The sequence below is a fragment of the Furipterus horrens genome, unplaced genomic scaffold (genome assembly GCF_987537825.1).
Source record: "Furipterus horrens unplaced genomic scaffold, mFurHor1.1.pri manual_scaffold_17, whole genome shotgun sequence".
Lineage (NCBI taxonomy): Eukaryota > Metazoa > Chordata > Mammalia > Chiroptera > Furipteridae > Furipterus > Furipterus horrens.
Window position 1 is genome coordinate 22669714 of NW_028327187.1, and position 20074 is coordinate 22689787.

Genomic DNA, 20074 nt, shown 5'->3' on the forward strand with positions numbered 1-20074 from the left:
ATTCAATAGTACAGAGAAACTTTCCAAACCACTTTTGACACACTCAATCAATCACAGCACCTTCTCCATACACTGCACAAATCTTTTTTTTTTTTTTGCATTTCAGTTGTGTTTTTAACTTTCTTGAAGTAATAAAGCATAATGTGATGAAAATGTTGTGTATCTTCTTCCATCTTCAATCTCAAAATGGCTACACAAAACCTCACCAAGGTTGATAAGTTTTTTAAAAACTGGATGCTGATATGACAGCTGTCACAATGCAATTTGACAAAATTGTTTCAAATGAAATTGGAGACTACTAAGCACCACTTGCGCCACTGTACGGAGAAAAACTAAACGGACTTTTTGGCCAGCCCAATAGTATATAAGAGATGGTTACCTGTCTCTGGCTGGAGATTTCTGAAGTCAGAAGACTTGCTGGAGCAGCCAGGAGGAGCCTGGAGCAGCAGGGTGAGCAGGGACCATGATATGCTGGACTTGGGAAGAACGGGATGGGGGTAGCCTCCCACTCCGTGCCTCCTCTCTACATCCTCTGGAGGGTGCAGGAGATAACTCGAGTGTTTTCCTTGACACCATGTGTAGGAGCACAGAGGTCAGACAAAGCAACAGAACCTCGGGGTGTTCCTGACAAATACCAACCAAATAAGCAGCCCTGGAGGGGAGGCTGGGGACTTGGTCTGGTGGGTTTACAAGAGACACAGATGCCCCTGTCTGAGGGAGCAGGGCCGCCGTGAGGCCGAACCTCAACAACAGTAACAAAAGTACACACTAAACAATGGGTAGAGGTGGCCAAGGCTAAGTAGGTATATCCAGGGACTGATAGAATAATCCCACGGGAGGGGTTTAGGGTCTCAGTGAGCCCATCGAGTGGCTGACTCGGGGAAGAGCTCCGTTTCCCCCAACCTCCCTAAGCACTCTCTCCACTCTGTGGTAGGAACTACTGCAGGGGTGTTCTGGGTCCCCTGGCAGCAGCATTGACTTCCAGGCAGTTTCCAGTTAGTTTATGAGAGGGTTAGGGCTGCCTTGCTCCCTGTTGCAAGTTGCCAAGATCAATTAATGCAGGTGCTTTAGGGGGGATGGCCGAGGAGAAGGATCGCAAGTGCTACAGCAGATTTCTCACTCAGGCTCACCGGACCACTCTCCATTCTAAGGACTCGGGGACTGTGTAATTAATGATTCGTGCCTGGGAACTGTGTTGGAGCTATTTCTCAAGTTATTAGGCTAGTGTGGTGACTCAAATGCCAGAAGCCTCTGTTCTCCAGACCTAAGTGTCTTTTTAGTTATATCTGGTGGGTTGTCTCAATTTCACTCCTGGGAACGCCAAGGTTATTAACCATAGCCAGAGATGTCTGCATGTGTATTCATCCACTCGGGCTGCCATCACAAAACACCTCAGACTGAGTGGCTTAAACAGCAGATAGTTATTTTCTCACAGTTTTAGAGATGGAAGTCCAAGATCAAGGTGCCAGCAGGGTTGGTTTCTGGTGGGACCTCTCTTCCTGGCTTGCACATCGAGAGACAGAGAGATGGAGATAGCTATCTCTGGTGGATAGCTTCCTCTCCTTAGAGGAACAGCAGTCTTATCAGAATAGGGCCCCACCCTTATGACTTCACTTAGCCGCAATTACCTCCTTAAAGATTCTATCTGCAAATACAGTCTGTGGAAGTTAGGGCTTCGACAACTGAATTGGGGGAGGGGGAGAGAAGTCAATTCAGTCCACAGCGGCACGTCAGATGATTCTCCAGATACCTCTTATGGCAATAATGCCCATTTTGCTGCTGATGTTAACCACCACCACCTGGATTTATCTATTCCTGGTCCTGCCAACACACTACAAGCCAGAGAGACTGTATTAATGGCACCTGCTTCTTACTAGCATCCTCAGTGTAGAGAGAAGGGACAGCGGCAGTGCTTTTCAAAGCTTCTAGTGCTTTCCCGATCCATTAATTTCTCGAGGTAAGGGTGGCAGGGCATATCTTTTCATTCCTTCAGAGGGCAAAGTTAGGGAGTGATTGGGTGAATGTTCATGAGATCCCATACATTATCCTCGTGCTCAGAAGTTTTGAATTTCTTAGCCTATGTTATGCCGGTGGGTTTCTAGCCCTTCGATGCTATATATCACAGGCTAGAATCCGGTCCAGGTTTGCATCACGCAACCAGAAAACAGAATCACAGCCTGCTGCCTGAGCTTGGCAGACTGAATAAAATTCATGAGGGTATACCGCTCATTTTGTATTTAATTCTATTCCTTGACTGACACTGCATCTCAGTTGCCACCCAAAGATACTATGCCTCAAGGTACTCTAGAAGGATAATAGCACCTCTGATTAGTCGATATTATCCTCTCCAGGAGATGGCCACTCCCCCTCCACACAGAAACACGCTGGTCCCATGGAATAGAAGAGACAGCAATTATTGACTCGCATCATGAAAATGACCATTAACCCTTCTCAGTGGACTAGAATGACCCAAACATTGCACTATAAACGTTGCTTTTTTTTTTTTTTTTTTTTTTAATCTTCTATAGTTGGGGAGGAAGAAGGGGTTACAAGCAGTCTACATCAATACTCCTTGACCCTCACAACGATTAGTACAAGCTAATCATGATTGTACCATTCCCTCTGATAGCAAGGAAGGCGGAGGGAAACGCTGGGAATATGATCCAATCAGGGACAATGAAACGTGAAAAGTGGACTAGGGTGCTTCTGAGAAAGGTTTCATCTTCTTAAGAAGTAAATGCAGCCCTGATTGGTGTGGCTCAGTGGATTGAGTGCCAGCCTGTGAACCAAAAGGTCGCTGGTTCGATTCCCAGTCAGAGCACATGCCTGGGTTGCTGACCAGGTCCCCAGCTGGGGCAATGTGAGAGGCCACTGATTGATGTTTCTCTCACACAACGATGTTTCTCTCTTTCTCTTTCCCCCTCCTTCCCCCTCTCTCTAAAAATAAATCATATGGTGAAGTTGAGACTGAGTGAGGGGAGGTAATCTGCCCAATGTCGCTTTGGAAGTTGGTAGTAGATACAAGACCTAGAATTGTCCTGGGAGTGTGAGAAACTCTCCAAATATTCTAGGATCTAATGAACAACAGTAGGGATGAGATAAAAGTTTCTTGAAATGACTGGCATTCAAAAGGCATCTCTCTCAAGGGCCCTTCATCAGATATATTTTTTAAATTAATACTTCTCAAAGAATGTATCAAGCGAGGGATGGCTTAGGGAAACCGGCTGTCTCAGCCTGACAAATATCTCTGCCCATTAGTCAGGATTCAGGAGATGGTGCTGTGGGCGGAGTACTTGGCCTCTTGGCCACAATAGGCTCTATGGGAAAGATACTGCTTCCCCCCACCCCCCACCCCCAACACACACACCTCTCCCTTCCCAATTTAGACATCATCTCCCCTCAGTTCTCCTCTTCCCAGGCTGGAAACCTGGACTGTGGGAAATACACAGAAGCAGCTCAAGAGCGTCTCAGTCCAAGACACCATATCACGACAAGCACTCCTTTGACCAAACTGTTGTATTCCGTGTTCAGATTCATCCCATAATCAACTTTTCATGCCTGTGGAGGCACAGACGAAAATCAAGAGATAGGCTGCCCTCTAGAGGTCATTTATAGCAGAGGGGAAAAACGGTTCAAACATTATTAGCTCTGTGTTCACACTTGGGGCGGGTCATTTTCCGTACTGGGACCTCCATTTCCTCCCCTGTAAAATGAGAGGGTTGTCCCAGATCAGTCGTTCCCAAACTCGGATCCACAAAGCTTGCATGTCTTTATTGGGTGTTAATTAGGGTCACTCATCAGAACTACCTACGATCTTTGAAAACATAGTACACCCAGGCCTCATCCCTAGATATTCTGGTTCGGTCTCTGTGGAGCAGCGTCAGGACCTGGACGCCAGTATTAAAAAAAAAAAAAAATTCTACAGATGCTTACAAAGCATTCCCCAGTAGGGAATCTGGTATGCAATGTTAGTAGGTGCCCCTGACACTAGGGCACTGGACGTCTTTAATATTCTAATGTACATTTAGGATCACCAATAGGTGTTAATGTTATTAGGCACTCTCAAAGGTGTTAGAATGAACACCCGCTAACAGTCCCAGTCCCGGCACTCCAGTTTCAATTAGGAATACCCTAGATTACGTGTTTGAGTCAGCTCTGGAGGCCAAAACAAAATACTATTTACTGAGCAGCTTAAACAACAGAAATTTATTTCTCATAGATCTGGAGGCTGGGAAGCCCAAGATCAAGGTGCCAGACAATTAAATTTCTGGTGAGAGCTCTCTTGGTGGCTTGCAGATATGACTGGCTTCCCCACGGGTCCTCGCATGGCCTTTCGTCCACGTGTGCGGATTAGGACGCCACTGGCATGACCTCATCTCACCTTAATTATCTCCAAAAAGCTCCTCCAAATACAATCCTGTCAGGGCTAGGGCTTGAATATATGAGTGGGAAGGGGGGAGGCACAAGTTAGGCTATAACACTCGGAGATATCCAAGACCACTCTGACTCTACATCTTAAGACTCTTAATATGTAAATCACTTTCCTTTTTGTGAATAATTGCTTATAAAAGTAAGGAATTTCCCACAGGGAAACAGTATAGACAACCTCATAGGGGTGTATTTTCAAAGTGTTCTCAGTGCCTCCAATGAAAGATATTGGCAAAGAACAAAGTATTACTGTGCTGACCAGCCCTTTGGAAGTTGTGCCTTTTCTTAATTAACATTGCAACCAAGACCAGAACCAATACACTGAGCCTACTCAAAATGCTAGTTCATATCACATTCTCATTTCTAACTCAGATGGTGCCAAGCCATGCCTTATTTATCGTCACAAAGCAAAGCTTAGTAGATCCCAGGTAGTAGTCTAAAACCCTAAGCCTGCATCTGAACTTTGCCCAACATTCAAGTTGCAGCTACATGTTTATTTTCTCTTCTCTCCTGGAGGTAGAGAGGGGATTCCTTTTCCTTTCTATTCCTCTTAAGGCACAAAGTGGAAAAGCTGAGCTTAAATTACAACCCCATACAAACCCACAGATGCTTCCTGTACACCCAGTTTTGAAGTCTATGTTCACACCAGTGGAGGGTTGTAAGAGATTCATATGCCTTGGGAAGCTCATATCCTACATACACTCTTTATTCCTATGCATTAGCTCATGACCTTTTATGAGCCCATATTCTGCTTAGGAGATCCTGCTCTAGGTATTGGCTCATAGTTCCATTTAAGACTATGGTAGGTTGATTGCAGAGAAGACGACAACAATTCCTCCCATCCCTGGGTGTGCAGCCCTTTGCACTGAGCCTTCTCCACACCTTCCATCAAGAGGTGGAGTCTATGTTTCCCCTTCCTTGAATCTGGGCTGCCCTGTGACTTGTTTTGACCTATAAAATGTGGTGGAGAGGATATTGTGGGATTTTTGAGCCTAGTCATAGAGGCTTTGAACTTCCACTCTTGCTCTCTTGAAGCCTGGGAACCTAAATCTCCTGGGGAGCTCTGATAGCTCTCTCTCTCTGTCTCTATATCTATATATCTATATATCGATATAGATATAATATTTATCTATATCCAGATAGGTAGGTAGGTAGGTAGAGAGATAATTAGATAGATAGATAGATAGATAGATAGATAGATAGATAGATAGACAGATAGACAGATAGGTAGATAGGTAGTTAGATAGATACACCCCTGAGCCACATAGCTACTGAGCATGAGGTGAGGCCAGGCATGAGTTTTTCCCTCAGAGCTAACCTGGAAAATACTGACTTGCTATATGGATCTAACACAGAGGGCCAACGGCTCATGGCTCTGGGCTGTCCACGGTCCCACATTGCTGGCAGCTGAAGAGTAACACAGAATGTTCCAAGAGGGCAAACAGAAGTCCCTGAACCCTATCTTCATATAAGCAGCCCGCAAACCATCCTCGGGGCAGCAAGGCGCAGACGTGGGTCAGTGCTCGCTCCGACACACATCTTCTAGGGTGCCTGTTACCGTTTTCTGAATTCCTGCTCCCTGTCAAAGCTGTCTTCTTGTATGTTCATTCTCGCCACAACTCCACCATATAAAAGCATGCGTGAGTAGACAGGGATGAGAGGAAGGAGAGAGGGCGCATGGTGGTTGGCCTAGGTCCTGCCCTCTCTGAAATGCAGCCTAGGCCGTCACATCCCACAGGAGGGTGCCCTGTCCATCTTGGGCCACAAACCCTGGTCTGTTCTGTCTTGCGGGCTTGTGATCAGCATCATATCCCACTGAAGCCTTGTGATTTACCACTAATAGCTACGTACACAGATCTTCAAGTGCGAGTGGGTCATTTCAATGGCACAAAGAAGGCATTTCACAAGTTAAAAGGAGTGAGGGAAAATGAGTATACCTGATGCATTAATGGATGCCATTGTGGCCAGGTTTTCCTCCTCAACCAAGTCCTTTCCTTGCCTTTACTGTGCAGTTGTACTGCTGGTGGGAGTGCAAATAGGTCCAACCCAATGGAGAACCCGTTTGGCAGTATCTACCAAAGCTCAACATAAGCATAATCGTGACCCAGCAATTGTAACTCCAACTTCCTTACCCGGAAACATTCAGATGTTTAACAAGAGATATGTAAAAGAAGGACTCTACAGAGCAAAGGAAGAAGTAGAGACTATTAGAATAATCCAGAACAGTGGTAAAGGTGGTTTGGATAAGTGGAGGTGCAAAGAGGTGGTCAGAGTCTGGTTGTATACTGAAGGAATAGCTGAGGATTTGTTGATGGAGTTACTGTGAGGCATGGAAGAAACAGAGGAGCCAAGGAGGACATCTAGGTGTTTGGCCTGAGCAATAAGGAAGAAAGAACTGCCATTTACTAAGATGGGAAAGACAGAGGAAGAGTATATTTGGGAGGGGAACAAACACAAAGTCTCAATGAATAAACCCTTCATGATTGGCAAGCAGGTCTATTTATTTTAAAAAGTAAACCTGTAGCCCTGGCTGGTGTGGCTCAGTGGATTGAGCACCAGCCTGTGAACCAAAGGGTTGCTGGTTGGATTCCCAGTCAGGGCATATACCTGGGTTGCAAGCCAGGTCCCCAGGTGGGGGCGTGCAAGACACAAACCACACCTGGATGTTTCTCTCCCTCTCTTCCTTTCTCCCTCCCTTTCCCTCTCTCTAAAAACAAATAAGTAAAATCTTTTAAAAAAGTGAACCTGTAAACTTTCTCAGGCAGAAAATGAAACATTGCAGTTTGGGCTCCTCTAGACTGGATGGCACGAACAGAGGTGCTGACACCTGCAAGCCAAGATCCCAGGGAGGGACCCATGCCCCACCACCCAGCATAACATACCTACAGCCAGAACAGACTGCCACAGTCTTGCTTTCTTTCCCTGTAGGGGGAAGAGTTTATGACCACAACAGTGTTATTTTCTGAAATACTTATACTACGGTACGCTGTAGTTAATTGGAGATTTTAAACAACAACTGGGAACTGTACTGGTATGTTTAAAAAGCAATGCCAAATATCCTTCTACCCACTTGACAAATTTAATTCTGCTGTAACAAAGCTTCTGTAAGACCTAGTGGTATGGGATAATGAAAGATGCCTCAGTTACAAGGGACCAAGGTTCAAATGCAGGCTGTACAAGGAACAAGCTGTGTGCCTGCTGCTTCTAATTTTGGTCCTACTGACATCTGGTCTGATCTTCTGTACAATCATGCGAGTCACCCTACCTTTATCTTAATGTTGGGAGTATCAAGAGATTCCCCATACCACCTCCCACGATCCCCAAATATGTAATTAGGGCCTTCATGAAGTGGCTAAAAGGGTCACTTCTCATAGGGAGATATGAAATTACCTACTGTCTTTACAAGAATACTTCCTGAAACGAACGGGAGAGTTTAACAAAGGGGAAGAACTTCTGTAGTGGCCTGGAAACCCCATTCCTCCCCACCAGACCCCTGTCCTTAATGCATCAAAGGCCATAGCTCAGAACTCTGCCAATGGTGCACGTGGCAGAGCCACAGCTTCCTTGGTCATGCTAGTGTTCATGGTGAATAATGAAAACCTACAAGTAGGGTCTACTGAAGCAAATAAGTTTTATTGGAAGAACGCAAGTATTTTACAAAATGCAAGAACCCTAAGCAACAAACACATTTTTCTCTTTTTTAAACAATCAAACTTATTGAGGTAACATTGGTTAATAACATATAATTTTTAGGCGTACAAGGTTATGAGTCAACATCTGTTCACTCCATTGTGTCCTCACCACCTGAAGCCTAGTTCCCTTCTGTTGACTTATGTTTGAACAAGCACATTTTAAAGGCACCGACATTAGGATACCAACAGTAGGTTTTTTAAATTACATTCTCTGAAAGATAGTTCAGGTTATTGTTTGTGGATGAAATCTATTACACAGGCAAGAACATATTTTGTGTTTTGTGGGTTTTTTAAAAATCAAAGGTAATTAACCAAGCATCTTACTGTCTTGGCACTTTTTATCCAAGCACTCGGTATACGTACAATACACCTACAACAGACTCCACTGTTTTGTTTTCTTTAACCAATAAAAAATGAAGGCAAAACGAACATACAGAAGCGGTAAGTGGCATTTCCCATTTCCCCGTGTAGAAGCATTCTTCCCCATTCAGTTCTACGATCTAAAAACATTTCAGGGGGAGCACTCATCTGTTCTTTTCTTTTATACTTTTCAAACCACTTTATTGAGGTGTGAAGCTATGGCTGACATACAAAGAGCTGTATATATTTAATAAATACAACTTAATGAGCTTGGAGATAAGTTTCCATCTGTGAACCATCACATAATCTATGCCATAAACATATCCACCCCCTCCAAATGTCATTCAACCCTCATTAATTAGTATTATAATTTTTTTTTTTTTTTTTTTTTTTTGGTAATAAGTACATGACATAAGCCCTCTTAGCGAAATTTTCAGGATGTGATACATCCACTCTGCGCTCTGGAGGAGAAGCACAGGTGCTTGGTTCCTGGCTTTAACCATATTGTAGCTCAGCACCCTGACTGCACCACCGGTACTCTCCAAGCCGATATTCAGTGGCGTCTACAACAGACCTTTTCCAGCATTCTATAAGGCTGCTGCGTCTGACTGAGGAGGGAGATGGAGAAAAAAATCAGTGAATCTCCTTAGGAGTCACTGAACACAGCCCACTGCTGTTCTTTTCTGAACTGGATAAAAAGCAGTACAGTGGGTCTGCATATGAACAAGAAGAGGCAAGGGAAGCTCAGAAGGACAACCCAAGTATCACCTGCGAGGTGGCCTGGCTGGCAGCAGTCAGTAACTTATGTATTGTGCTCCTGCAGTCAGCATGAAGGGCAAGGAGGGCAAACTCAAATGCAGAGGGATCTAGAGGAGATCATTCCAATTGTACAGGAGGACACACGCTTTGCACATTCCTTCCACCCTTTTTGAGTGGCCTGCACACTAAATATACCTAACAGGGAATCTGAGTCCTCACCTCCTACCAAGTATTATATCAGGTCCTGTGTATCACAAGACATAGAGATCAAAACGCTGTCAATCGGAGGAGATCAAACCTCTCCTCCTCCGGGGAAGACATGAGAGGAAACGTACAGCTCAACTGGCCAACAGACCATTGACATCAGCATAGCAATTCAAACCACCTTTAAACGAGATCTGTAGTTTTAATCCTCACTCCAATCGATCATAAGACAACTCCCCCTGAGGACACCAGGAGGTGTAAAAGCATACGCAGGCTAGAGGATAAGCAAGAAAAGCTAAATTAGAGAGCAGTCTGAAAAAAAAAAAAAAAAAAGAAAAGAAAAGCTAAATTAACCCTCTGTCTCTTGGCAATGTACACAAACCTTTTTAACAGCTAAATGGCAATTTTACAACCCAGGGCTGTTTCCACAAGGAAAGGGCCCAGCAACGCCTGAGAACTAGGTAGGGAGGGGAAAACTTAAGCAGTTGAAACCAGAAACTCGGCTAGACCCACCTGAAAAACAGAGACGGAAATGAACGCCATAAGCAGTGCTCAAGAGTCTATAAGGACACAGGAGGAAGGAAGAAAGTGTCTCTGGAGAACAAAATCAGCATAAGCAACAGCGGTTCCTTCTCAGAACTCCCTCAGATTATTGTACTATGCAACAGCATAGCAGGGTAAAAGGGCTACCTTTCCCCAGTGTCCACTTTTCACAGGCTAAGGCGACACAGAACAGGCATGACATGGCAAGGCCTTCACCGGTAGACAAAACCACAATTCCCTTGGAGAATGGAAAATAACACCCTGTCCCTGTGATAAACGTTTCAACTTTACAAGAGAGCCATGTTTTCTCACATCATATCCATCACTGTCCATTGTTATATTCTGTCCCCAAGCTGTGTTGACCCAAAGGTGGTGTGGGAGAATGGAGAAAGGGGACATGGAGACACATCCCTGGACCCACAGTGCCCACCAAAGCCCCTTACCTCCCCCACCATCGATTTCTCCTTACGGCCTCAGAGTGCCCTCGTATCCCTGCCGGGCCCTCATGTGCTGGCCCCAGATTTCACTAATCGAGAGAAATCAGAAGCCTGAAATGAGGAAACCACAGTGCCCCTTCTGTCCTCAAACTGCACCCCCCCTTAACCTCTCACCCCTCCAGGAGCTGCAGTCCCACACACAATGCAGAAACGCCTCACATAGTGTCTACAACACCATTCACCTTGAGAGTGCAGGCAAACTCCCCTGGGGGCAATGTCGTCACCTCCCACGAGAAGATCAAAATGGCATAGGGTTCAGACTGCCAAGCGGCAACGCATTCTAGCTGCTAAATGGGCGAGACAGCTACGGCCTGCGGATATGTGCCCCCTTCGGCAAGAGGGGCTAGGAGGGCTTAATCCTCCAGCCTGGAGACCTGACACAGGAGGTTCTTGGACAGCCAGGCTCATCTGCACATGCCCTCCAGGATCCAAATGTCCCCAGCTTCACGTACTGTTCACCGACAGGACCCAAGTGACATTTCTCTCCCCACCAACATGCAGAGTATGATCAGCGGAAGAGCGCAGAAATGCTTGGATAAAATATAGGAACTTTTGGATAGTACTCCAACCGCATTCCCACCCGCAGAACTGGAACTCCTAATGGTTCCAAATATGCCATTGCTCTGCCTAGTGGACATCACAGTGTTCAGCACCCTGGTGTCAGAGCACCGAAGCCTGACAACAGGCCTTGGTCAATTTCTTCCCCAGAACCCAATATTTCCCACGCCCCCCGATGCTGCCATTGCCATTACGCACTTTAACTTAGGAGTTAACAAGGCAGGGGAGCCATGGGAGTGTGCAAGGAAGAAGTGTCTGGCCGGTATATTGAAAGTACATATTGTACTAGCAACTTTCATCAGCCTCTGCATGGGAATGCAGCTCACCCACATACGGAAGACTGAGTGGCCAATTCAACCAAGTGCTATATTATGCACCAGAAAAGGCAGCATTTTGCCTCCCAGAAGACTCCTTTGGTGTAATATTCTGGACAAGAGGGTAGGAGGGTTGAAGGGCCATCCATTTCTTGAGCCATTTTTCCCAGAATGAGACACAAACAGCAAAGCATTCCCCAGCAGCTAAGTCCAAAATTCTCAAGTGAAGCTGGATAAAGAAAGAACAGCCCCCATCATTTAAAAAAAAAAAAAAATCGCCTCTGCCAGAGGACCATATGTTCTCGTGTCATAGCCAACGATGTGCATTGTTATCTTCTGTCCTCTAGCTGTGCTGATCCTGGGTAGTGCCAGGAATGGGGAAGTGGGCAGGAGGCACTCTTGAGCACACCTTTCACACTGAGGGTCCGTATCCTCCTGTCTGCTTTCCCCTTGAGCACTACAGAAGGCCCCTCTTACCAACCCTCTTCCCACTTTTAGGCTTTAAGAACCAGAAGGAAGGACCATATCGAGCTAGTCATTCCATCTTTCCTGATCAGGGAAGCCCTGCCCACTTTTTACCTTCCAACCTCTATAGTTCTCTCCTTAAAAGAACCGACAATCAGAAGTGGCTGGAGAACCAGTCATGAAGAGAACTACCATATGATACAGCAATCCCACTGCTCGGTGTATGTCCGAAGCAAATGAAATCACTACCTCAAAGAAATATCCGCACCCCAATGTTCATCGCATTGTTAGTCACCAAGGCCAAGGTATGAAACAACCTAAATGTCTATCAACAGATGAATGGATAAGTAAAATACCATATATGTATGTGTGTGTGCGTGTGTGTGTATATATGTATATGTGTGTGTGTGTGTGTGTGTGTGTGTGTGTATAGTTATAGTTATAAAACACCTGTCTATAACAGGGAATCATTATAAAAAGAAATATACTTCATTTCAAAGGACTTGCCTTCAAGTGTCCAATATTATCCATTCCCTTCCTAGCACCCACATAAATAAAAGGATTGAGAAAACACTTAAGGCATACACGAGTTTGATGTGGAATACTTCATACCAATAAGTTATAGCACATTAACATTTCACACTAGTGAGTGGACATCAAGTACATGCCTTATTAGGCTGAGTGACATGGCAGGTCTGGGAATGATTTAGTGAGAAAGAACCACAGAGCCAGCCAGATCCCACACAAAATTCTGAGAAAGGTCACATTCTCTGTCCTTGAGATTCTTGATTTTGAGAATACCACCAATTAAAGAGTCACCCTTTTAGAATCTTCTACTTTGTGACTTATTTCTGAGTGCCAACACTCAGTGGATTTACCCATGAAAACATTCACTTAAGCCTTCTCTACCTTAGTCGCAAAGGAGGGATGCTAGATAAGTGTGATGGCAAGAGGGACCAAGTGTATGTGGAAGAACAAGAAGGCACCACAGATATAAAGTCTCATAACTCTTTCTGACTAAGAAATAAGCCACTCTTGGTCACTGTCATGTTGCCGTGGATTTAGGTACAAGTTTTTCTAAGTATCTCAGGCCTTGGGCTCTTTTGTTCCCTACTGGGTGGGAAACCATACTCATGCCCATCTTCCATGTCTTTAAAGTAATTTAGCCAATTACAGGGAGAGATAATAGTCTTTAAAATGTCAATGTGCTGTATAAAAGCTACATACTTTATAGTTTCTAATCACAAAGAAACGTGGAATTTTTTTTTTACCTTTGGTGAGTGAACTTCAGGTTCTGTTTTGCCAACTTCTGGATAAAACCCATGGTGATAAAGCAATAGAGCAGTGGTTCTCAACCTTTCTGATGCCGCGACCCTTTAATACGGTTTCTCATGTTGCCGTGACCCCAACCATACAATTATTTTCGTTGCTACTTCATAACTGTAATTTTGCTACTGTTATGAATCGTAATGTAGATATCTGATACGCAGGATGTATTTTCGTTGTTACAAATTGAACATAATGAAAGCATAGTGATTAATCACAAAAACAATATGTAATTATATATGTGTCTTCCGATGGTCTTAGGCGACCCCTGTGAAAGGGTCGTTCGACCCCCAAAGGGGTTGCGACCCACAGGTTGAGAACCGCTGCAATAGAGGAACCAGAGGTATCTATGAAGCTAAAGGTTAAGTGTCTTTGAATGCACCTTAGAACATTTCTTATATATTTTTAGCACTCTCCGCCACCCACACTGTCAAAAGCCTTCACCCCATTTTAAACAGGTTAACCACTGCCCAAAGTGATTTTACATAGGCAAGGAAAGAGAGGAGACGTTTTTGGCACAGTGAGTTAACAAGCACCCTCTAGCCCGAACTTGGTGCTGACCCACATCGGCTTCAATGTAAGGCATCCAAGCTGACCAGAAGAGAACGCGGCTCAGAGCAAGGCAAAGTCTGGGCTGCCGAGCTACCTCCTGGCATCATCGCAGAATTAAAAGGCTGGTTTCCAAAGAGATGCTTCATCATCTGTGAGGAAATCTACAGGCCCTGTGGAAGAAAACAAACATTTAGTTGAAATTATGGCAAAAATCTAAAGAAATGAAGCAGGAGTGGGTTCTGGCGAGGCAGGGAAAGGGGCTGAATCAAGCCATAATGTTCTGCTTTGATATAGAAGTGGTGTACTAATTCCTTCAGTACCTCCAGTGTACTGAACACGTTACAAAGATTATCACACTTGATTCTTACAACATCACTGACAGCAAGGTGTGATAACCATTTTGCAAGTGTAGAAACTGAGGTTCAGTGATGAACGCAAGAAAGAGCTGAGGGTCTTTCAGACTCAGATACTAGAAATGTATTGTGAATGGGCGCAATGTGTGGTCTCAGTAACATCGGCAAGGCAAATCAGCAACGTCAGCAAGGCAAAATTAAAAAATGGCCAACAATGAAATGGAAGAGTAAATATTTCAAGGAGTGTTAACCTACATATTGCTTGAGTTGTTAGCCTATGACTCCAGGACTACTGCTAAAGAAATATCCGCCCAGAGCGAGGGTAGACTGGCAGACTATCATTCTCTGGCACCCACTTGGCGTACAGGTCTCATCCTTACCCCTTTCCTAGATAGAGCTGGCTTTAAATCGCATCCAAAGCCACGTTCTTGTACCTGAATTAAAATCGCCTGAGCAGCACTCCCACCACCTCTGGATTCCTGAAGTTTGCTGTCGACAGTCCCATCCGATCCATCCTGCCTGGAGTTACAACGGTTTTCGAAAAAGAATAAAGAGACAAATGAAAACCTTGATATGAAAACGTCAAGATAAGTTTTTGTTTTGTTTTGAAATCTGACATTCTAGTAAAGTCAACGTGTCTATAACAGTGGCACCCACAGTGAACAGAGGAATACAAATAAGGACCGGAAAAAGACGCTACTGACCGGTTAGAATACAACTGATTACACACATAGGGTCTCTGCTTTGCAGTGGATAAGCAGCGCCCAGCGAGTGACCCTGATATTGTTGGAAGTTCCTATGTTAGAGACTCAGGGAAGGGATTTCAACACCATCTTAAATAATGGTACAGCCGACCAGGGACAGGTACTACCTTCCACCCAACATTTGTGGCCTCACATAATACAAGGTTGCTCTTACTTGTCTGGCTGGTCTTCACTGTTGGTTCCAGTGACACTCTCTTCTAATTTCAAGCCCATGTGCTGACCAGTACTGGACTTTTCCATCACAGGTCCTGGAGGAGATGGTGACTGTACAAGTATGACATGCCTGTGGGTGGACAGCGTAGCATTAACTGCAGGAAAATTAGGTAACTTGGAAACTCGTAAGACGAGTGGCTAGGGAAAAATTCCTCTTTCCCTTCCCCAGAGGAATTTCTGAAAATGGTTGGTAGGGCGAGAGTACCCAATCATGTCTAATCAAAACAAAAATCTTATCGTCGTTTTTGGTAGGGTATGTTTGGGGAAAATTAGTGCACATAGTTGGATTAAACACAATATTGACTCAGGATGTGACCTATTCGTGTGTTGGAAGTGTAATCTGCTTTAGGGAAACTTAACATCTTTATGATGTCGAGTCATTCTATCCAAGCTCTGGGGATATCTTGCAATCTGTTTGAGAAATCTTTTTCTTTTCTTTTTTTTTTTTTAGCATTTAAAACATGTAGCCCTGGCTGGTGTGGCTCATTGGATTGAGTGCCAGCCTGCGAACCAAAGGGTCACTGGTTTGATTCCCAGTCAGGGCACCTGCCTGGGTTGCCGGGCAGGTCCCCAGTTGAGGACGTTCGAGAGGCAACCACACATTGATGTTTCTCTCCCTTTCTCTCTTCCTTCCCCTCTCCAAAAAAAATAACATCTTTAAAAAAATACAACATGTTATGTGGCTTTTACAACTTAAAAAATTATTCCTAGGCACTGTTTCCTTTGAATTACTTTCAAATAGAGCGTATAACAGCACTAAATATTTTTTAACTTTTATTTATTTATTTTTAGAGAGAGGAGAAAGGAGAGAGGGAGAGGAACATGGATGTGAGAGATGCACCCACAACTGGGGACCTGTCCTGAAACCCAGGCATGTGCCCTGATTGGGAATTGAACCCGCAACCGTTCGGTTTGTAGGCCGGCACTCAATCCACTGAACACCCCAGCCAGGCACCATCGTTATAGTTTTTACAGCTCATTATTTAAAATATAAAATCCATGATAAATTTATATTGATTTTTTTTACTCAGCCATACAAATGAATTCAGATATGAGTGGTGGTTAATTTCCCCTCCTCCTTTCCAATTTGTGAAACAGTAACTCCATTCCTTTATTCTTATGTAGAACAGGCATATAAAGTCGCATTTTCAGAGCACTCCACCTCTCTTATTTTTGTCTTTTTAAATTCGACAGTGAATTTTATTGAACTCACAAGATGCATTTCTTTATGTAAAAGGAAAAACAAAACAAAACAAAACAATGCTGTGCAAGCGTGCATTGTGAGACAAACCAGTGATGAGGCCTACTCAGACCAAACTGGAGCAGACACCAGTTCATGTGACAGTCCACATGAAGGTGTTTTTATTCAATACAAGCAGACGGCAACAGAATGAGGCCATAAATGCAACGTAACTTTTTGTGACCTCTGACTAGGCTCTGCCCAGTCTATCATTCTTTTCGTAGCAGCTAGGTAAACAAAAGAACTCATCTGCTAATGCCAGAAACTTGAATGATCTTAATCCAGTTGGAAGAAGGGACTTTTTTTTTTTTTTTCTAGCTAGCTGTTCTCCATTCAAAGTTGTTGTTGTTGTTTTTAAGCAGGTTAACCTCAACATAACAGAAGGTCTCATCTGGCTGGCTGCGTTATTCTTGTTTTTTGTTTTCTATATTGATAATCCTCTTTGGCTTCTTAAATAGAACATTAAGAGATGCCTTATCATTTAACCTGGTTTACATTAACTGATTAAGGTGCATTAATTTTTTAAATATTGTGCTCTGGATTATGTTGGTAAACATTTAGGGCTTTCCCATTATGGTGAAAGGCCACCACACCTACAACCATTGGTGTAACACTTCTCTGGCTGAGAGATTCATCCTAAGAAGGAAAATGTGTCCACAGATCCTCACTCAAGTGCCATCCAGAGTCAGAGGGTCAGCAAAAATTGCGCAGGACTCAAAGCGAGGAAGAAGTGATGAAGAGGTGATGGGTCCCCTGGAAAAGGGACCCACCGACCCCCAAGTGCAGCGGGCACCTCCCTCACCATACAGAGCTAAGTATCCTGGGCTCCTCCCCTGATTCCCGCCCCTCCCTGGAGGCCGGCCCGGTAAAAGCTCCGCCCCGCCCCTTCGATTTCAACCCCGCTTCTTTTAGCGGGAGTTAGCAACCCACCCTCTATGTTCGCCGTCCCTATGTTATTGCACTGTTTTGCTCACGCGCACTAGCGACTACCCGTCCTGTCCTGCCGCCTTGTGGGTGCAGCTCGCACACGCGCCGGGTACGTACGCGGCTGGCCCCGCCCACCCCGGCCCTGGGCCCGCCTCCGCACACACGCACTTCCCGCCACGCCTCCACGCCCACCTCCGCCCAGCCCCGCCCAGCCAAGGCAAGACTGCTCAGTGAAATGGAAGGCCGAGTGCAGCTGATTAAGGCCCTCCTGGCCCTGCCCATCAGGTCTCAGACGCGGCGGTGGAGGAACCCGATTCCTTTCCCCGAGACGTTTGACGGCGATACCGATCGGCTCCCGGAGTTTATCGTGCAGACGGGCGCCTACATGTTGGTGGACGAGACCCTGTTCTCCAGCGATGCCCTGAAGGTGACGTTCCTCATCACCCGCCTCACGGGGCCTGCCCTGCAGTGGGTGATCCCCTACATCCGGAAGGAGAGCCCCCTGCTCAATGATTACCGGGGCTTCCTGGCCGAGATGAAGCGGGTCTTTGGTTGGGTGGAGGACGAGGACTTCTAGGCCGGGAGACCCTCGGGCCTGGGGACAGGTGCTCTCGGGGGAGGGTCCCCGCGCCAGTGGCTGCCGCCCAGATCGCCGCGGGCGCCCTCCCGCCGCGCCTCCCCCTCCCTTACGTTCCAGTCGCCGTGATCTCCGCGCCTTGCTCCCGTCTCCTCCCGTGTAGTGCTTGCCTTTGTTCCAGGAATAGCGTTCCAGGTTCCTGCTGCTGCCTCTGGGCCTCGCTTTGGAGCGCGCCGCCGCCCTCCCCCGCCAGCCCGGCCCCTCCCACGCACACTTGGACTCTGTCCTGAGCTCCAGCTGCGAGCTGGCTCGCGTTACACACTGGACAGACCTCCTCAGTCCGGCCGCTGCCAACCAGGCCTGCATCCATTGCCCAGAGACCTGCGCTATCACCGTGCACCGCCTCCCACCGACAGACTGCAGCCTCCAGCGATCTCATCTCACCCAGAAGGTTCTGAGCTGGCCACAGCCCTTGACATTGATTCCAACAGCTCACCACGCCCCTGGAGGGGCCGGCCAGCCTTCACCCTCAGTGGAATCCATTCCCTCCCTACTCCCAGAGACACCTTCTGTTCCTGCGAGATGGCTGACAGGTCCCAGGGGTGCCCGGCAGCCAAATCGAGTCACTCGTTTTCTCCTGTGGACCTGTTAGTTTTGCCCAGCATCCAGTTCTCTTCTGAATTTGCAGCTGTCTCTCTGGTGTGTGCCTTTTGTTCAAAACAGTGACCCCTGCGCTCTGCCCAGTTCTTCTACACTACCTGGATAAAAGTCTTTTTCTTATTTTCAATAAATGTCAGATGCTATTAAAAAGAAATTGAATCTCTCTGAATGTGGCACCTCTCCTTCCCTGGTCCAGTATTTAGGGTCCATGTCTTGTTCAGCAGTTTAACACACTGCCATTTTGTGGCTGACGTTGAATCTTGTATTTTAAAACAAGAAAGGTAGTCCTGTGATGGGCCTGGGGATGGAGACCCCTCCGGTGATCATTCAGTCCCAGATGCTGACTCTTGCAAACCAGTCAGTTCCATGCCCCTAGGAAGTGGACCTTGATCACTTTGGGCCAAGGTGATGTAAGGAGAAGCCAGCTAGGAGTCTTTTCAGAGAACGTCTCTTCGTTTCCAAAAATGCTGCTTGAAAGCACAACACCTAGTTGTTACAAACCATGAGTCCCACACATTTGTTAATCAATAGCTGTCAAAGTTTCATTTAACTCATTCAGAGAACCAGCAGAATGACAGAGGTGCTTCAGAAAAGACATTTTACATTTATTAAGACTAGGGTTGTGTAAATAGATATTAAAGGAATATAGAATTGTGGTTAATTTAGGTACAAACCTCCTTGATGACCTGCAGGACATAAAACTATAACTTTATCTAACAGAAAAGGGGAAAAATACTACGTACTTTTTCTCTTCATGCTCATCCCTTAAATATACAGTAATGGGGAAAAAAACCCTCTGCTACCTCATGTACAGCTGGGGAAAGTTAAGTATTCCAACGATCAGATAATAGGTGGACTTATAAGACAGCATTCAATAAACTCTGCCTTATTTCTAATTTATGTAATTTTTACAGAACATATGAAAGAGGAATCAATCACAACAGTTATATTATTTTTCTTTTTTCTCCATATGAACAGGTAAATCTTTACATGTTTATATTTTTGAAGATTTATTTGTTTTTATATTCAGAGAGAGGGGAAGGGAGGGAGAAAGAGAGGGAGAGAAACATCGCTTGGCTGCCTCCTGCATGCTCCCACCTAGAGACCACGTCTGAAACCCAGGCATGTACCCTGACTGGGAATCGAACCAGCAACCTTTTAGTTCACAGGTCGTCACTCAGTCCACTGAGCCATACTAGCCAGGGCTGACTCATGTGTTCAGTCATTCATAAGGCTGTACATGGAACTAGATGTGAATTTTCTGCATTTGTGTATCTGATAATGTTTTTGTTCTCTAAAACAGTGAAGGCATACCTTGCAATTTGGCACGTGATAGGTCAAATTCTTGAAATCAGTGGGAACATTTGAGTTAATACAATTAATTTATGGTTCACAGAGTTCTTAAAACAACTAAAAGCAGCTAATTATTAGGTTCCAGTTGACAGACCTGGCAATCTGCCTTTTTGGATGGAGTGGAAGAATGATTGTGTTAAGGATATTTACTGTTTGGTTTTAAATATAGATTTTGCTAAATTGGTTTGAGAAGTGTTTGGAAGCAGTTTACTTTAGGGAGTAGGTCCAGTATATTCTTTGCAATCTGTCCACCTGCCTCTAGAGGTAGGTGAAATGGGCAGGAACCAGC

General features: G+C 45.3%; 1 long non-coding RNA gene across 1 annotated transcript; it reads right to left on the reverse strand.

The window, feature by feature from the left end:
* Positions 1-12228: 12228 nt before the first annotated feature.
* LOC149990669 (uncharacterized) lies at positions 12229-15092 on the reverse strand. The gene is made up of 3 exons (XR_016508642.1): positions 14970-15092; positions 14486-14570; positions 12229-13868 (listed from the first exon to the last, which is right to left on the reverse strand). It is a non-coding gene; the product is annotated as an uncharacterized LOC149990669 (long non-coding RNA).
* Between the last annotated feature and the right edge of the window lie 4982 nt (positions 15093-20074).